The 18,221-nt window shown below is 39.8% G+C and overlaps 1 long non-coding RNA gene across 2 annotated transcripts in view; it reads right to left on the reverse strand.

Moving 5' to 3' along the window:
• LOC102550644 (uncharacterized) overlaps window positions 1-18,221 on the reverse strand; it is a 70,402-nt gene that overhangs the window by 12,705 nt on the left and 39,476 nt on the right. For both annotated transcript variants that reach the window (XR_005503471.2, XR_005503469.2), the window contains exons 3-5: window positions 16,176-16,330; window positions 11,698-12,044; window positions 11,033-11,217 (exon numbers count right to left, since the gene is read on the reverse strand). This is a non-coding gene — a long non-coding RNA (uncharacterized LOC102550644). The remainder of the gene's footprint in view (window positions 1-11,032; window positions 11,218-11,697; window positions 12,045-16,175; window positions 16,331-18,221) is intronic.

The raw sequence follows: 18,221 nt of genomic DNA on the forward strand, positions 1-18,221 counted from the left end.
TCAATGATGGCACCCAAAATGCTGACCAAGGGAGGAAGAATTTTAAAAAGTGTTCTGCAATCTCCAAGAAAATCTCAAAGTAAATTAATTATTTACTTTTATATGCAAATGTGAAATGAAGAGAAGGGAAAAAAATCTGAGATGGTATTGTAACGCTGAGAAAAGCCTGAGTTTCAAAATAGCTTTTGTTTCATAATAGCAAGGAAGGAGATAAGCATTTCCCATGCTTGTGGAGAAGTACTTTTCAGGTGCCATTGCCAGATTAGGTCAATCAATGATTGTTAGCATATGTTTTAATGTCCAAAACCTAGGAACTGATTTTATGCCAAGGAAATCAGGGTGTAGACAAAAGAAATGCAAGGAATTCAGCCTCACCTTTTAGTGTCTCTGAGAAACGACTTCCTGCAAAAAAATATTTGTATTAAAGTTGGAAACTTATTTTAACTAGAGTGTGTAGGTGGTAAATCAAGCAACCCCAGGGGCTGAGCACAGGAAATGTGCTCAAGAAGGGAAAGGATTCCAGACACTGGCTACTTGCTGGTTACTTCCTGGTTAGGAAGTGATGCTCATGAACCTTTAGATTCTGTTTGGGCTCCTGTTGAGTGGATGGATGAGAATAGAGTGAAAGGAGAGTAGGCTGAGGATTCTCTCCCTCCTCCCCCTACTACAGTCTCTTTTCAAACTCCACATACAAGCTCTCTCCAGTTCGATGTAGATCTTTCATTGCATAGATAATGGTATCTGGGTCCTGGAAAAATGTTTAGACTCTATTTATCTTTCCAAATGTTATTTCTCATCTCCCTCTGTGTTTATTTCCCTGCTTTTACACAATGCCCTATTGTCTTCCCAAACAAAGTAATTGGGCCAAAGTCTAATTTATCAGTGATGTCTGCTAACCTCCCTCTTGTACCCTACTATATCAGACTCCTGACTTCTAGCCATGATAGAATGTACCGTTCAACCTACAAGCTAAATAAACCCTTTCTCCTTAAAGTTACTCATTTCAGGCATTTTGTCCCAGCTACAGGAATAGTAACAAATTCAATTTGCTAGTACACTTAATTCCCAGGACAAGGTTAAAGCTAACTTTGCAAACATTGCAGTCAGCCTTTCAGATTCACCATTAATCGCCTCCTTCCTTCCCATAATCCAGTTCATAAACTCCACCCCACCACGTACCTTGCTTTCTTTTCTGCACTGAATAACACACATAATTCACTTTCTCCAGAATAGCCTGCTTTGCATTCCTCACTTAATTGACTCATCTCCATGATCATGTCCAATAAAAAATAATCTTCCCTAGGGATTAGGGCAGATATATGAATCTTCCTGGGAAAAAGAAATAGAACAGATTTTATGGATAAACTGGGGACAGGGTGGAGATGGGAATGGTATGATCAGATATGGAGGTGGAGAGAAGATGGGGTTGAGGGGGAAGTTGGAAAAGAGACAGCTAGAATTGAAGGGCATTTGAGGCGTGATGTGGAAGCTTAGTGCAGTGGAAACTTCCTACAATATACAAAGGTGATCCTAATGAAGTCTCCAAATAGTGAGGGAGACAAAGTCCCTACTAGCTATCTCTTCCAGTACTAGGACTGGGTTATATCCAGTTGAATCGTTGGCCAAAAGAAATCATCACACAACCCAAGGTGTTGTCAAGGCAATATGTTGCCCTCTACAAACTAACAGCAAATCCCCATTGTTGAAGATAAAACCCATGCAACCTATTGAACATGGTAAGGCCAAGCTGTTACCTACATAAAACTTTCACCCTCATGTTCTAGTATCTTTGGTACAGCAAACTACTCTACAGATTAACAAAAGAGAAACATAAACACCAAAAACAGCCACAAAATCTTCATCTACAATGGTGTCCTGCCTACAAAATATGCTACAGCAATGGTGGCACATTTCTCATGAGTCTAACAAACAAAAGTCTGATTTGAAATAAGACCCACTCCATGAGATGAAATCTATACCTAACATTGTTTGGGTGACCAAGAATCAGAGATTAGATATCCCAGAGTCTTAGAGTAACACCAAATACTACTGTTCTAAAAAAAAACTAAATAACTAATAAAATGAATCATAATGATATTCTGTTATACTCATCAGATCAGTGCCTTACTCAGCTATCATCATAGAGGTTTGTCCTGCAGCATAGGAGAAAACCCAGAGCTAGATGTTGTCAGGGAGAGAGAGAGAGAGAGAGAGAGAGAGAGAGAGAGAGAGAGAGAGAGAGAGAGAGAGAGAGACAGAGACAGAGAGAGAGAGAGAGACAGAGAGAGAGAGACAGAGAGAGAGAGAGAGAGAGAGAGAGAGAGAGGAGAGAGAGAGAGAGGAGAGAGAGAGGGCTTGGAACACAGCTGTGAGTGGGACGTCTCCATCAAATATTTCCCCTCAGAGCTCAGGGAACTCTTGGAAGAGGAGGTTGAAGCAGTATGGAAACGAGAGGAGATGGCAGACATCGGGAAAACAATTCCTTCTAAATCAACTGAGCAAAGTTCACATACACTCAGAGATTGATGCAGCAAGTGCAAGGCCTACACAGGTGTATACCAGATCATTCATTCATATATATGTATATATATATATATGTATATATATATACATATACATATACATATATACATATATATACATACATACATATATACACATATATACATATATACACACATATATACATATACATATATATATATATATTTCAGTTTAGTATTTTTCTTGGACTCCTGAGTATATGAATGTGTGTGTCTCTAACTCTTGTGAATGTTCTTGGGACTCCTTTCCTTCTGTTGATTTGTGCTATCTAACCTTACTCTTATGGTTTTTGTTTTATCTTATTATATTTTATTTTGTGGTTATGTTGGTATCTTTTCTAATGAGACACAGAAAGGAAGTGGATGCAGAAGAAAGGGAATGTGGGGAGAAATCGAGAGGAGTAGAGGGAGGGGAAACTATAATCAGGATATATTGTTTGGGAAATGAATCAATTTTTAATGAAGGGAAGAGGGAGTCTTCCTTAAGCCTCCAAGTTGGTTGCACAGTGCCTTCTAGAGCCCTTCATAATGCCATGGCATCTTGGAAGGTTTACACCATCATCTTAACAAATTCATCTGGAAACTAAGTCTAGGCAGTATGCCTGTGAGGAAGTGTCTAGATCAGCTTAGTCTATGCATGTCTGCCGGGAATTATCTAGATTAGGTTAACTGAGGTTGGAAGATTCAGCTTAACTGTGGAAGTCACTAGCTGCTCAGGTCCTAGACTGAATAGAAAGGTGAAATAAGCATATCAGGATCATTTGTCACTATCCACTTCCTGACTGTGGATGCAGTGTCACCCGCTACCTCATGGCCTTGTCACCATGACTTGTACTGTGATGAACTGTATCCCTCCTTGAACTGTGAAACAAAATAAATACTGTCTTAATTAAGTTGCTTTTGTTCACACAGAAACACAACTCTAATCTCAAAGGGAACAAAGAGATAGTTTATTCTGGAACCAAATCAGTGACCATGGCCTTGGGGACACATATTGAAATCACCCCAAATCCCAAGTTCAAAAGGAAAGGCAGTGTCATCAAGTTTTACTGGTAGCAGAAAAAAGAATCGAGACGCTTTTCAAATACCATTGTAGAAGCATCAGTGAAGCTCTCGGCAGGATAGTCAGGGGTCTGCTAAGTTAGTCCATCTCAAACACTCTGCCTGCTGCTCACAAGGGTGTTAGATCAGACACAGGGGTGGAAAAGAAGTGACGTTAAGGAGAGCTAACATGTAGCACAGAATAAATTGCAATTTGACTCTCAACCTGCAACAACCCAAACTCTCAAGGATCTTGAAAATACTTTTCTCTTTTAATTTAAGTTTTCGCTCTTTATATACCTTACACCTTCAACTGCACTTTCGTCTCCCTCCACTCTTTGCAGTCTCTCTCCCTACCTCCCCTCTCTGCTAGATCTACTCCGCCAATTTCCCTAAAGGAAAAAGGCAGGCCTCCCAGGGATATTTAACTAAAAATGACATAACAAATTACAATAAGACTAAGCACAAACTCTCATATCAATGCTGGACAAGGTGAGCCAGTAGTAGGGAAAAGGTCCCAAAGTGTGGAAGAAGCAGAGACAGCATTTGCTCATGCTTTTAGGAGTCCCACAGGAAGCCAAACTACACAACTATAACCTTTATGCAGAGGGCCTAACTCAGACCTGTACATGGCACTTGATTATCATTTCTATCTCTGTGAACCTCTATGAGCCCTGCTTAATTGATTCTATGGGTCTTGTTTTCCTGAGGTCTTTAACCCCTCTGGCTCCTAGAATCCTTCTTCTTCATCCTTTTTCTGGGTTCCACTGGCTTCCGCTAGTATTTGGCAGTGAATCTCTGTATCTGCGCCCATCAGTTGCTGGATGGTGTCTCCTTAGTGATAATTGGGCTAGGCACCAATGGTTGAGGAACCCTTTAAAGGAATGTTCAACATCAGGGAAATGCAAACTGAAATTATTTTGAGATTCCATCTCATAGCTGTCGGAACGGATAAGATCAAAACCACAAGTGACAGCTCATGCAAGTGAGGATATGGATAAAGGGGCACACTTCACCACTGCCGGTGGGAAAGAAAACTGACACAGTTAATATAGAAATAAAATGGAGGATCCTCAGAAAATGGAGACTCTATCTTCCTCTAGAACCAGCAACACCACTCTTGGCATACACCCAACGGATGCCCTATACTCCCACAAGAACACTTGCTCAACTATGATCATAAATGCTTTTTCATAATAGCCAGAAACTGGAAACAACCTAGATGTCCCTCAATCAAAGAACGGATAAAGAAAATGTGGTGCAGTTACACACAATGGAGAATTACTCAGCTATTAAGAAGCAAAAGCATCATGAGATTTGTAAGCAACAAAACAGAACTAAAAAAAAAAATCATCCTGAGAAAAGTAAGCCAGACCCAGAAAGACAAACATGGGATGTACTCACAAATGGATATTAACTACAAAATAAAAGACAGTCATGCTATAATCCACAGATCCAGAGAGGCTTAGTAACAAGAAGGATTCAAGGGTGGGACACATGGATCTCCCTGGAAATGGGAAATAGATTGTGCAGGTAGACTGAGGACAGATGGGGATGGAAACAGGAGGCTTCAAGTTGTGAGGGATATAGAGGGAAGAAAGGAAGAGAGAACTGGAATTGGGGAGCATGTAGGGAGTGTTGTAGAAACCTATGGCAATGGAAACTCCTTAGAATCAACACTATGGACCCTAGCAATGTTTCCTAGTAATGTGGGATATGAATCCTGAACCAGCCACCATCTATAATAAGGTAAGGCTTTCAGAAGTGGGATTGGAATATTAACCCAGACACAAAACCTTTGACCTACAACACATCCTGCCTGCAATACATCCTGGGGTAATGGTGGCCCAGAACTTACTGGAGTGGCCAACCAATGACTAGTGCAACTAGAGACCCTTGCCGTGAGAGGAAGTCCTAGCCTGATACTGTGTAAATAGCCAGGAAGCAGAGGCTAGTCAGCCCAGAGACCAAGGATAGAACCAAATAAAACTGCCAAAAACAGGCATTGAAATGAATGCTAATGATAGTATAATATAATCTTTAAAGTTCTAGTCAGCTAATCAGCCTTGAAGGAGGTTCAGTAAAAGGTTCAGTTCTTTCGTACTTTGTCTGGGCATTCTGTCACAGTAAAAAGCAAATAATTTACATGGTATGTTTCTTTAACAGCCCCTAGAATTGTTTTCTAATGCTCTGTCGTGGAATCTTTCTCCTTCTCTTGGAATGCGTTTTTAGCATGTAGGTGTGGGTTGGAGTCTGAGAGATTGCAGGTGAGAGGTTGAAGGGAGTCTCTGATGTGTCACTGGGGTAACAGTCCATAATGCCATGTTTAGAGAGAACATCAGTAAAACAAAGCCAAAAGGCGATGTTAAACATCTAAGAGATGTGAATAGAAAGGGTTTTACCAGAAAGCCATGGAATACTAAAACATATTAGCACATACAGAGGTAACAGCAATAGAAGAGAGAGCCACAACCTAGCATTTAGAACCATGCTGCTATATGCATATGTGAGTATTCCAAAGGCACAGTCTGCCTGGAGCACAGAAGCTCACGTCCTCTGTGAGTCCAATGTCTTTTAGTCATCACTTCTCTATGGGTGATGGAATACTACTGAGATGATGTACCATTCAAGACATTGCAGTACATAAGTCACATAAAGCCATTCATCCTACAGAGAGCTTTCTCAGGAGGCTCCCTTAATCCCAAAGTAACATCGGATCCCCCAGAAGTTAACCTTCAGAGCGGTTCCTTAATGTTCTGGAATGTCTGATTCCAAATGTTCAATGACAAGTAGAAAATGACATGGCATATGTGTCAAAGTCTCCTAGAATGAACCTGTAACACCACTAATGAGGGAGGGGGACAAAAGAACTTTTGGATAAATTAAATGGTTAATTGTTTTCGAGACTCTTGGTCCAAACAGGGAAATGCCTCTTCAGAATGGACTTCATCCTTTGAGGATACATCTGTATAAGAGAAGCAGGGCAAGGATGTATGACTCAGAAATTCCACTCCCTGGAAGTCGACATTTTTTTCCTCTTAGCTGGGCTCATGGCCAGTGTAGCCGCAACCTTAATAGACTCAGTGGAACTGCGAGTTGTTTGACCTCAGGAGGATAATCATAAAGATAAGTTGAAAATAGCAGGAGATAACTGGCCCTAATGTGATGTGGATGGATACAAATGGGAAATTGAATCTAAAAACTGGTAAGAAGATGCCGTAAGTGTGAAGTGTGAAGTGTGTAGATTTGGTTCCTATAAGTGAAACCACAGACTTGGGAGGGAAGAAAGATCTAGAATGTCTTAGACAAATAATTATACGTAGAACCATCCTGGAAAGCATGTTTGTTTTTACCTATAATCCTAACACTCAAGAACCCAAGGCAGGCCAGCATAGGGACCATGGTAAGACCCTAGCTGAAATCACAAAACAAAACAAAATGGTGGAGTCAACCAAACAAGAAACTGGCTAGGGAGATAGATTAATAGGTGGCATCTCTGTAACCTAGCACTAGGAGATAGAGGCAGGAGAGACTTTGGCCAAAATAGTCCAGATGAAGCCGCAAATTCAAAATTCAGTGAGAGACCCTACCTCAAAAAACAAGGTAGACAATGCTGGATAAATCAACCTCTGTCCTGGACACTTGCAGCACAGGTAAGTTCCCTGACGCACATATAACCAAACACACACACACACACACACACACACACACACACACACACACACACACACACACAGAGGGCCAGAGACACAGCTAATGAAATGAAAGAGCTACAGAGTTTTCTACCACAAAAGTGGCAGAATTTACAACCCTTCCAAATTTTTCCAGGCTCTGCTTATTGCTAATTCCTGATGCACTGCCACGTCTCTCTGATGTAAACTAGACTGCCTGAACTTGACCCAACCCATTTAATCTTGAATTTTAACAGAGTTTTAGATACTTTTTTCTTAGAAAAAATCTCCATATTTGGTCTCATTCAAAATCACATCTGTAGGGAGAATACAAGCCTTAGCTAAACACATCAGGTAGGTTTGAGTAACTTTGTCTTCCTATACAGATATAGTAAATAAGAAGCCATGTTTGAAAACCCAGTATTTCCTTCATATAAGCTGTTATGGAGGTTTTTTAATCCAGCAACATGGCTGCTCTGACAAGGGTTCATATTCAAAGACCTTCTAGGTCTATGTGAGCCAACTGGGATACAGACACTCTCTGTGGGACAACCAGCCATGCCAGGAAACTTGGTAAGGTTGAGTGGGTCCTCCTAGCACCCAGACACCCACATGAGACTGTAGGTGTCTCCCTGCTTCCTATTAGCTTTCTGGCCCAGAACATATGACCACATTCCCCACAACAGTCACTTAGCCCAAAGCAGAGTTCTTCATGCTAATGAGGTATTTAGAGGCCCTGAGGGTTTAGTCAGTAAGCTTCCCTTCCTTCCCTGACATTCCTTCCTGCATAAGGTATTTCATCTCTGGTCCACCCTGAGGAGTTGGTATGCACCCATTTTCCACAATGAACAATCAGTAAAGAATCTGGAAGCAAGGACTGTCTCTCTTATTAAGAACCATCATGGGGGACATGGAGAACACCTTCACCTATAAAGCTACTGCCTAAGCTTCCTGCAGAAGGTCCCCCGGGCTCCCAGACAACTACCACAAAGCTAACAATTTTCACCAATGAGCTAAGCTGGAGTTCCACATTCCCCTGGCCCTGGGCTCCTCAACATCCTCAATCTGTGGGCTCCCAACTCCATTCCAAATTCCCCTTGACCCAGGGGTGCCTGGATCTCTAGGAGTTTTGGAGCCACTGGCCTTGGGGTCCTCATTGCAGGCCTAGGGACCCCTGACCTTCATTCTGACTCTTCTGTGTGGCACCCCAGCAGTAACTGGATGCCTGAGAGTCATCCCACCCTGTTTTCCCATCCTGTCCCACCCCCGATTGGTGTTTCAGTGCTTCCCTAAAGCCCAGCACTGGACAGTGGCAGTGCAGAGTGAACACAGCCCAGGATTTCCACATTCCAAGTCCAAGCTGTATGCTTCACACCCCAGTGGGAGGTGAGAACGGGGACCTACAAGCTCTGGTATGATCTGTCTGGAATTCAGGCCCACCTTTATTATACACCTTTAATATCTAACACTGAAGGTAAGGCTAGTTTGTACAAGGAAGCAGCCATGTTTGAAAGTGAAATCTAATTAAGGGGCAGACAAAGTGACAAATCAGAGAAAGATATGACAGACTGAATCAGAGAGAGGATACGCCTAGCTTTCATAAGGACAAGAACGAGAGGATACTTAAGAGCAGGGCAGAAAGAAAGAAGTTTGTTCATAAGTTCAGTTGAGTTCAGGCAACCAGTTCAGTTCAGTTCAGTTCAGTTCAGTTCAGTTCAGTTCAGTTCAGTTGCTCAGTTCAGTTCCATTGAGTGCAACTCAGTGAGTTTAAGGAGTTGAGTTTTCATTCATTGAGTTTGTTCATAAGTTCATGGAGAAGTAGTTAAAGTCAGAGCATTAGAAGGAGCCAGAAGATTAGTACAAATTATCTGAGTTAGTTTGAGGCCAAGCAGAGCAATCCAGTGAGAAGCCAAGAGAAGCCAATTTGAGTCAGTCAGCTTGGAAGATTAAATTGTATGGAGTCTAGAAGCTTCCAGGACTAGGCCCCGGGATAGTTAGAACAGAGAAGGAAATGCTCTAGGTTCCAACCAAGCCATGTATCTGTTCAGTTTGAGCATAACTCTCATCTTATTCCATCATCTGAGGAAAATAACAGTGACATTTACATGCTGTCTTTTTTTCCCCCCACTGTCTTGTCTTTTTTTTACTTATTCTTAAGTTTCATGTAGGAGTGTTGTGGCTTTCACATTAAATTGTTTGTTCATTGACCAATGCTTTAACCTAAAGATTAGATCACACCTCAAATGCAATTTTCTGATGTTAGATTGAAAATGGAAAGACTATTTCTCAACAGATTTTAAGTCCAGTAATAGAGAGAAACAATTATCTAAGCTTTTGGTAGCTAAACTTAAATGACACAAACTATAAATAGATTTTTAAAGCCTTGTTCTTCCTACAAAGAGTCCTACATATATTCATGTTTTATTTATTAGTAGTTTTGAAATTTTCTCTCAGCTCCTGGGATTAAGTATTTTCTAGATTTTGTGGATGATCCTGAAAAACATCTCCCATGAATCATTGTTTTAAAACAGAATGCTGAAGACAGACTCTATAAAACTCTTTAGCTAAAGCCCCAAACCAATTAAATTCATTTCTACCATCAGCCCATGTGTTTCCACTAATGTTGCTCACTTTCCTCTTCAATAGTTTGATATCAACAACCTCAGTCTAAAGAGTCTAAGTGAAGAAAAAAAATACAATATAGATAAACAAATTCAGTAAAATCTGCAGAACATTTGTCTTCTCTTGTGTGTTTCAGAAATATATATAATCCATGCAGTTATTGATAAATAATATAAAGAATATATATATATATATATATATTTGATGGGTTTATTTTCTTGGAAGAATGTATTAATTAATTGCCAATGCCTTTAGCTCTATCATCAGACTCTAAAAAGATACTCTAATTAGCAAGTAGGAGAGACTTTTCTGGAACCTCTTATAGTTATTTTCTTGTTAAGATGGTTCTGTTTGTTCTCTACTGTAACTCTGAGAAGTGATCCACACTGAATTACAAAACACAGTTACTCAGGCCATGACTCATTACCTTTCCAAATGCAGTTATATCTACATTTTGATCCATCTATGTTCACATCTTTATCCTGGTCTCCATTCTATCCCTCCATCTTCACCTCTATGTCTGCCCCCATTTTCATCTATTTTGATCTCTACCTTCACTTCCATACCCATCTCTGTCTATCCCTCTTCAATATCTTTTTTCTCTTGCTTCTTTCTGGTCAGGTTTGTTCTTGTCTATAAAAGAGTTTCCTTCAGGTGGCCAGAAATATGGTCACCAGTCCTTAATTGCAGGAATACATTATTTCCAAATTTGATTTCTGGCACATTCAATTTATTATTTATATTTACCTATCAAATCCATGCAGTTATCGATAAATAACATAAAGTTGGATTTCCTTAGTTTCCTTTTCAAATCCTTCCTCTAACTGTTAGATGGGGTTATTTTCTTATTTCTAATGCTATTCATTTTTACCATCTCTTGAATCATGTCCAGCCCACAAAATTTGGGGGTTTTATGAGAAATAATTCACATATATACTAATTATTCTCCATTTATTTTTGTTCCTAATATTTTCATTTTCCCATTTTTGTACATATTAGATATTTGTTCTCTCCTTTCTGAAACTCTGAAAATCTAAATTCTAAAATTCTTAAAAAAAATCTAAGTAAGACTGAAGTTTTCTGTTTTCCAACATCTTTGGCCACATTATGCAAACCATGATATGTAACATACTTACTGTTCATTTATACACTTACTGTTTAAATCTTCATTCCGTCTTTAGCCAAGGGTTTTCCTAAGAAGTATCATCCAAGTTTCCAAATAAATGTTTCAGGGCTGGGGATGTGGTTTTCTGGTAGATGGCACTTCCTTAGTGTTTTTGAAGCCTTGGCTTTGATCTCCAAGCCTACCAATGAATAAGTGGCCCTCTTCTGTCTCACATCTGATATGAAATTATTTTAAAAAAGAGTATTGGCATATTTTAATTACAAAGTTTAAATTTTATTGTATTAGTATTGTTATAAATATAGTGTTTATGAGATGTTCTTCATGTACAACTTTAAACATGCCTTTCTGGTTACTATAGCTCAAGAAGTTGGGAAAGACCACTCATCCCCTTTTAATTATGCACACATAATCAAAGTGTTTTATTCTTAGAATCCCATTAAGCAGTTTTTGCTAGTGCTTACTATTTGAAAATTGTGGTGATCCTTCTCATTACTCTTGTCTTTCTTGCTTCTTTATATCTTGGCTACTTTATATAACATTTTCTTTAAATAATATTTTTACTGATATTTTTTAAAATTTCACACCATACACCTCATCACACTTTCCAGTCCTTCCATGGCTCCCCGTTGGGCCCCCCAAATAGACTAATTATTAAACAACAACAATAATCCAATCGTGCTGTCCATATACTCACTGGAGAATGATCAAACTCCCTGGGGTCAGCATCCTAAAGAAAACTGAGTCCTTCTCCACCTCAGTCCCTCCCAGATGCCATCAATGGTGGAAAGCTACCATTTAGCATCTTTATCACAATTTTGAAGGGTTCTCTCCGATGACTTTCATTTTAGGGTGTTATTTTGGGGTGGGGTAGTCACAGAACTCTTCTATGTCCTCTTTCTCAACTGCAGTCACTGATATCACTGCCAAAGTAGCTTCCTTGCTCTTTGTGTTCAGTAGGAGCATCGGGCATGCGCTTTCTCATGGCCTCAAGCGGAGGCACAGGCCATTTCCATCAATATGGCACTCTATGGCAGCCAGGTCCTGTGGACATTAACATAGATTCAGGCTGCAGCATAAACCATAGACATTCACATGGTCTATGGTGATAACTCCAGGCATACACATCAATGCAGACCCCAGCTACCGTAAGACCTTGAAACCTAGCCTTGGCCAGCAGCAGCAGCATGGACTTGGACATCACCATGACCTCAGGTGGCAGAGCATGCTACTCACATCAGCCTGGCCCCGAGCCACATCAGGACCACTGTCCCACACTTAGCCCTCCACAGCATATTGGGGCACCATAGAGACCACTGTGGTCCCTAGAGGAGGTCCAATTCAGAGTGTGACCCATTCCTTATCTCAGGCCTTGGTCACTGCCCAGAGCTGGTTGCTGAGTCTCCATTGGCATACCGCCAGGCCTCTGCATAGCTCCCCACAGAGCACACTGGACAACTATATGCTCCACTGTTGACCCCTGCCCTCTTTCACTCTCGTCACTACCCCTCTCTAGAGTGCACACACTGCTCTGCGCTTCCATTTTTCCACCACACATTCACTCATCTTAGTGGTGCCACCCGCCGTCAAGATGAGGCAGGAGGGCTGTCTATATGATGAATTTAAAGTGTGCTACTATTTTGGTAGGTTGTACTGTTTTGTCCATAGCAGTTCTTCTAGACTGTTACTATGCCCATTATTTCTGTTTCACTGGATACGAATATCTTTATACTCTATTTTATTGATTCTTATCTGACAAGTACTTTTAACCTTTAACCGTTTTTTTAAAGTTTCTTCTACCTTTGGTTTCTTCCTTATTTATCTTGAGATATTATTTTATTGTCATGCTATCGTAAACATTTCTAAAACAATCAATGGTTAATTTTTACAGGGTTTTGTTTTCTCTATTGGATCTATTTCCTCCGTTTAGTTTTTCTCAACTACTTGGTGATCTATTATATACTGAGAAATCTCAAATTTGATTTTGTGCAGTTGTTGGCATTTATAACAGAATTGCACAAACAATTCTCATGCAAGGAAGATGATTTGTGTTACCAGGTAGGATGCAGAATGAGAGAGCTATTGACTAATCTGATCTGGGTTTAAGGGCCTCCACTGCTTACAGGATCTCTGTCTGTCTGTCTATCTGTCTATCATCCATGTATCGATGTAACTATTTATCTTCCATCTATCTATGTATCTATGTATCTATGAATCTATCTATCTATGTATCTATCTATGTATCTATCTATGTATCTATCTATGTATCTATCTATGTATCTATGTATCTATGTATCTATCTATCTATCTATCTATCTATCTATCTATCTATCTATCTATCTATCCATCCATCTATTCCCTACCCTGAAATGTTCATTCAACACAAGCATAGAAAAGAAAAGAGAACTAGCTCACCCATGTGAAGTTATTTCTCACCGTTACATCTCACCACTATTCTCACCTCAATTCACTGTTATATTTCACCATTATATCTCACAGGACAACTTACCATTCTGCTTCTGCATGTGCAGATCTGTTTTTCAGTGTAAAATGATAGCTTCATTACTTCCAAAACTTTCTTTAGTTTCTGCACAATATTAAGAAATGCAACCTTATTCTAGTTCTGTTTGTCTCAGACCACTTCAGTTACTTCTGTTAGCCCATATGTGTGTGTGTATGTACACTTATATGTATTCAATGCATATATGCATATATACATGTAAATATATATACATACATAGATACATATATTTGTATTCATGATGTAAATACTCCTGTTTTATTCTTAGTCCACATTGGTAGAAACCAGAGAGCCGAGGGAACAGAACTGTGACCCTTCAGTGAAAGTAGCACATGGAATCTGTCTTAGTCTCCCTCTGTCCATCATATGAGGAAATCCGTTATAAGCAAATGACTCTTTGGTCTCTGTGGAAGCAAGGAGTAGGTGTGAAGCCTTATGTACCACATCAGGGCTACTGAGTCTTCTCTTTACAATCACACAGATTTAAGCAATTCACATCTTTCGTATCTTTTGCTGACGTGAATGTTTAAATGAAATATAAAATAAAGCTATTAAAAAGTCTTGGCTGGACATAGTGAACCATGCAGTCAGGATGAAGGGACAGGCATGATTCTGTGAGTTATGAGACAGAGAACAAGCTAGTGAGATCTTCCTCTAAAATTTGAAAGTTACAATGAGTTGTAAAAGAGAAAATAGTTTGTAAAGGCATAATTATTTAACCTTTCTGTATTTGATCATTGTTTAACACTAAGTCATCAGAATACCCTACTCTACTAAGTGGATGGTACACCTTACTACCTTAGATCCAATGTTTAGTTTCACTTGTGCCCACATTCAGTCATGTTTCTCTAAACCCTGGTTGTGCTGCTACGAAATATTTGCTGATTGCCAATGTGCTGTCAATCTTGTTTTGTCAGCATGGTGTGTGCCATGATAAACACTGGTCTCAGAGCTGATTCAAATGGATGGACCCATCCTCCCATGCATATAATGATTGGGTACTACTGAGGGTCCTGCCCTACGCCTCTACACCTCTCTAAATCCTGCTCATGCTTCAAGAACAAGCTCAAATGTCACCCATCCCACAGCCCTCTGGAAGGAGCTTCTCATCCTTGATTAAACTCATGCCATACTTCCTGGTACTCTAGTACTCTGCATCATGCCCCTTGTAATTATTTACATGTCTCTCTCATTATAAAAAAAGTAATGCCAGTTATGGTAAACTCAGATGTTGGTATCTGGTATCTAAGATTTATTTTATGAGTTGTTATCTGACCAGCACAATGACAAATGAATATTTTCTTTTATTGTTTCAAAACAAAATTACTAAGTATTTTTCCTGGGCCAGTCCCTAAATGTGACAAAAGTGGCTTCACTTCATTTGTAGTAACTGAGGTGCTTTGGGGACAATCTGGTGTTTATTTTGGCTCTGTTGACCTTTGAGGTATATCAAAGTAAGAACTGCTATTGCCAAAAGTTGTTGGTTGTGTGGTATTAATTTTTCCTGTTTATAGAAATTTCCTGATAGGAGAGCTGTGATTTGATCTTCTTCCAGTATTGCTTTTTAAGATTGTGGCAATTCAGTACTAAAATATTTGACATTTCCTTCTTTCCTTCTGAGATAACGCTTCTGCCTTTTATCTAGTTGAATATGACACGCTTCCAATTTTTCCTATTTTCCTATTTAGTGTTAACTGCAGAAGTTTCAGGATTTTAAAAGCATAAATTATCTTCATTTGAATTACAGTTCTTACTTGGCCTTTAGGTAAACATTTTCTGAAAAACGCATTTCAGGAAAGAGATGTTGTGGTACACTTAAGTCAGCTTTTGAAAGTTCCATCGAAGAATGAGCTATGGGTTCATAAGTCCTAATTCTGAATTCATCAAGGCATGGCAGGATTGTCATGAATATTCTAATTTTAATATGCACAAGAGATGAAAAACTGGTATCATTTTCTCATCACAAAAAAAAAATTCATTATGAGCAGTACAGTGAAAAATCCTTATGTGCATCTTGCGAATCAACTTAATCGTTTCCCAGTTACTGAGGGATGATGCAGTCTTCCCCCTAACTAATCATGTTAGAAGATTTGGAATTGTTTTTCTTCAATTTTCCAAGCTGAACTTTGCTGCGTGAGACTCGGAGCACTTTCATTTCATAGCTCCAGGTTCTCTGTCACAAGGGCAAAGGCATTCTGTGGATGCATAAAGAAAAGTCCCTCTCACAAAAGCTTTACTCTGTGAAAGGGACAACACATGCCACATTTCTGAAAGAACTGAGATGTCTTACAAACTAAAGCTGGTAGTGTTTATCTGTCACTTCATAAAGCCTCAGTCATCTAATCACCAGCAGCAGCAAGAGGTCTAAATGAGGTGGGCTTATGTTTAGAAGAGAAATTCTTTTCTACATCTATGAGTACGAAGCCTGGAGCCTAGTGTTTGTTAGTTCCAAATGTCAGACATCTAGGGTGTGGTCCTTTGGAGCTTCTTTCTGCCAAGCCTAAGTAAGGAACGTAGGATGAGGCAGTGAAAAACTGAGTGTAACAGACATAATTGCCTCTTGTTGTCACTAGTCTTAGTGCCAGGTCTTTTGCACCCGTGCCATTCATTAGGAGCGGGACCAAGGACAGTGACATTTCTTCCATTAACCTCACCTGTGATCATCTGGACTTCTTTTCAATTTTCTGGCCAGCCTCCTTAAAGGACCAGCTCAACTCTTCTGATGGGATTGTAAACTACAGGTCACCATCCAGATCTGAGTTGTTGATCCTAGTTGCTTCAGAGTGAAGCCATTTGTCATTCAGTTTCACTGCAGAGACAAGAAACATTTGGTGAGCATTTCTATGGAGTGTTAATGGTGGGATAATGGATCAAAACAGTTCTTTTTGTGACTGTTATGTTGTTCTCACTAAACTCCCCCTACTTCATTGCAAGATGGTAAGGAAGGGAATACTTGCTGTCAAGGGAAAAGTCTACAGATGAGAGCAAAGAGCTATGGCCTCTACCTTTACAGTCAAGAGACATTTTTGAATAAAGTCAGAAAGATCTGATGGGTTTACTTCCTGAGGAACACGTACAGCTTTCTATGCTTTTGACAAGGGGATTCACAGAAAGTGGAAGGTTTAGAAAGCAGGTTATTTATGTATTATAGGGAACAAATGTTGTTTGTACTCCTTCACTTTGGGAGTCCAGAGACAGATTGGGGGGGGGGGAGGGAGAGGGAGGAAGGGAGAGAGAGCATCTTTCTCTCTCTGTCTCCAACATGAGGAAGAGGTGTAAGGATTCTTCCATACATGTATATACATATATCCACATACAAATATGTTATATACATTATAAGTATGTGACATACATATGTGAAATATACACACACGCATCACAACCACTGTTGCCCACCAAGGCTCAAGGAACACAACAGAAAAGGGGCATAAAAAATGTAAGAGCCTGCAGATGGAGAGAAGAATGCTGTGAAATGTGACTTCACGACCCGATAGGACGATAGTCTGTCCTCACAGACTCTTAGCAGCTGTGATGGCCTGCCTGTACAAGAGTTGAAAAAGATTAAGCCAGTCAAGACTCGCTCATGAATGTGTTATAGCCTTGTGAGACCAGATGGCATAGTTGATGGCAGCCAGGGGAAGAAGAATCAGTTTTCTTCAAACCTATGGCCATTAGTGGGTTGCCCATGCTGCAGGGTATGGTCCCTAGGCTGTTGAGCATATGGACAGCTCTAAGTGAACCCAGTGAGTGATAAAAAATTATACATGGATCTGGTGGGATATGTAGTGAGGAAATCTAGGGAGAGTTGGAGGAGAAAATGATCATCACATTGTATACACATATAAAATTCTGAAAGAATAAATTTAAAATGTATTAAAAATAAAACAAGATACAGCAAGACACATGCTTTTCTAAACTCATGGATTATACTAGAAAGACAGTCTTGCTCTGCATGACCTCTCTACTGGACTGGCCATTTTGAATCTCTAACTGAGCAAGCAAGTCTGACTCTGAGAAATAATGAAAGGAAGTAAAGCTACAAAAATGGTCCTCTGGTGCGGGCCGCAACAAGACAGTAAAGCATGCAATGGATCCAGGGAGACAACAGGCTTCAGAGAGAAGCACAGCCAAGAGAGCGTGAGACCTGTGTCCTAGCAAGGCAGTGCATGGATTCAGAAAGTCTGAGGTGACTCAGGGTGGCCCAGCCTATAGGAACAATCAAGAGCAGCACTGGAAGCACCCAAGCCATGCAGGACCGTGTCACAGAGTGTTGACCCCAAAGGACTGCCATGAGACAGGAGAGCATGGAGCATTTAGAGAAGGTACAAAGAGGGACAAGGACATGAACGTGTATTGGAGAGATGAAACGAATACTAAAGTCACCTTCCAGAACTCAAATTTGTTGAACTGATTCACTATATTAGAAATATCCAATATATATCCTAAAGGGATATATGTGTGTGTACATATATTTATATATATTTGTGTGTATGTATATATGTATAATTTAATTACAAATATATTTTTCATTTATTTGTTTTATTTGTTGGCAATTTTACACATGGATCATATTCAACTCTCACTTTCCCTCACCTTCTCTTAGATTCTTCTCCTCATTCTCCTACTAATTTGCTATCTTCTTTTTGTTTTACTTTGTTTTGATTTGTTATGTTCATAACCCACTAGGCCAAATTAGTACT

Source organism: Rattus norvegicus, chromosome 4 (assembly GCF_036323735.1).
Source record: "Rattus norvegicus strain BN/NHsdMcwi chromosome 4, GRCr8, whole genome shotgun sequence".
Lineage (NCBI taxonomy): Eukaryota > Metazoa > Chordata > Mammalia > Rodentia > Muridae > Rattus > Rattus norvegicus.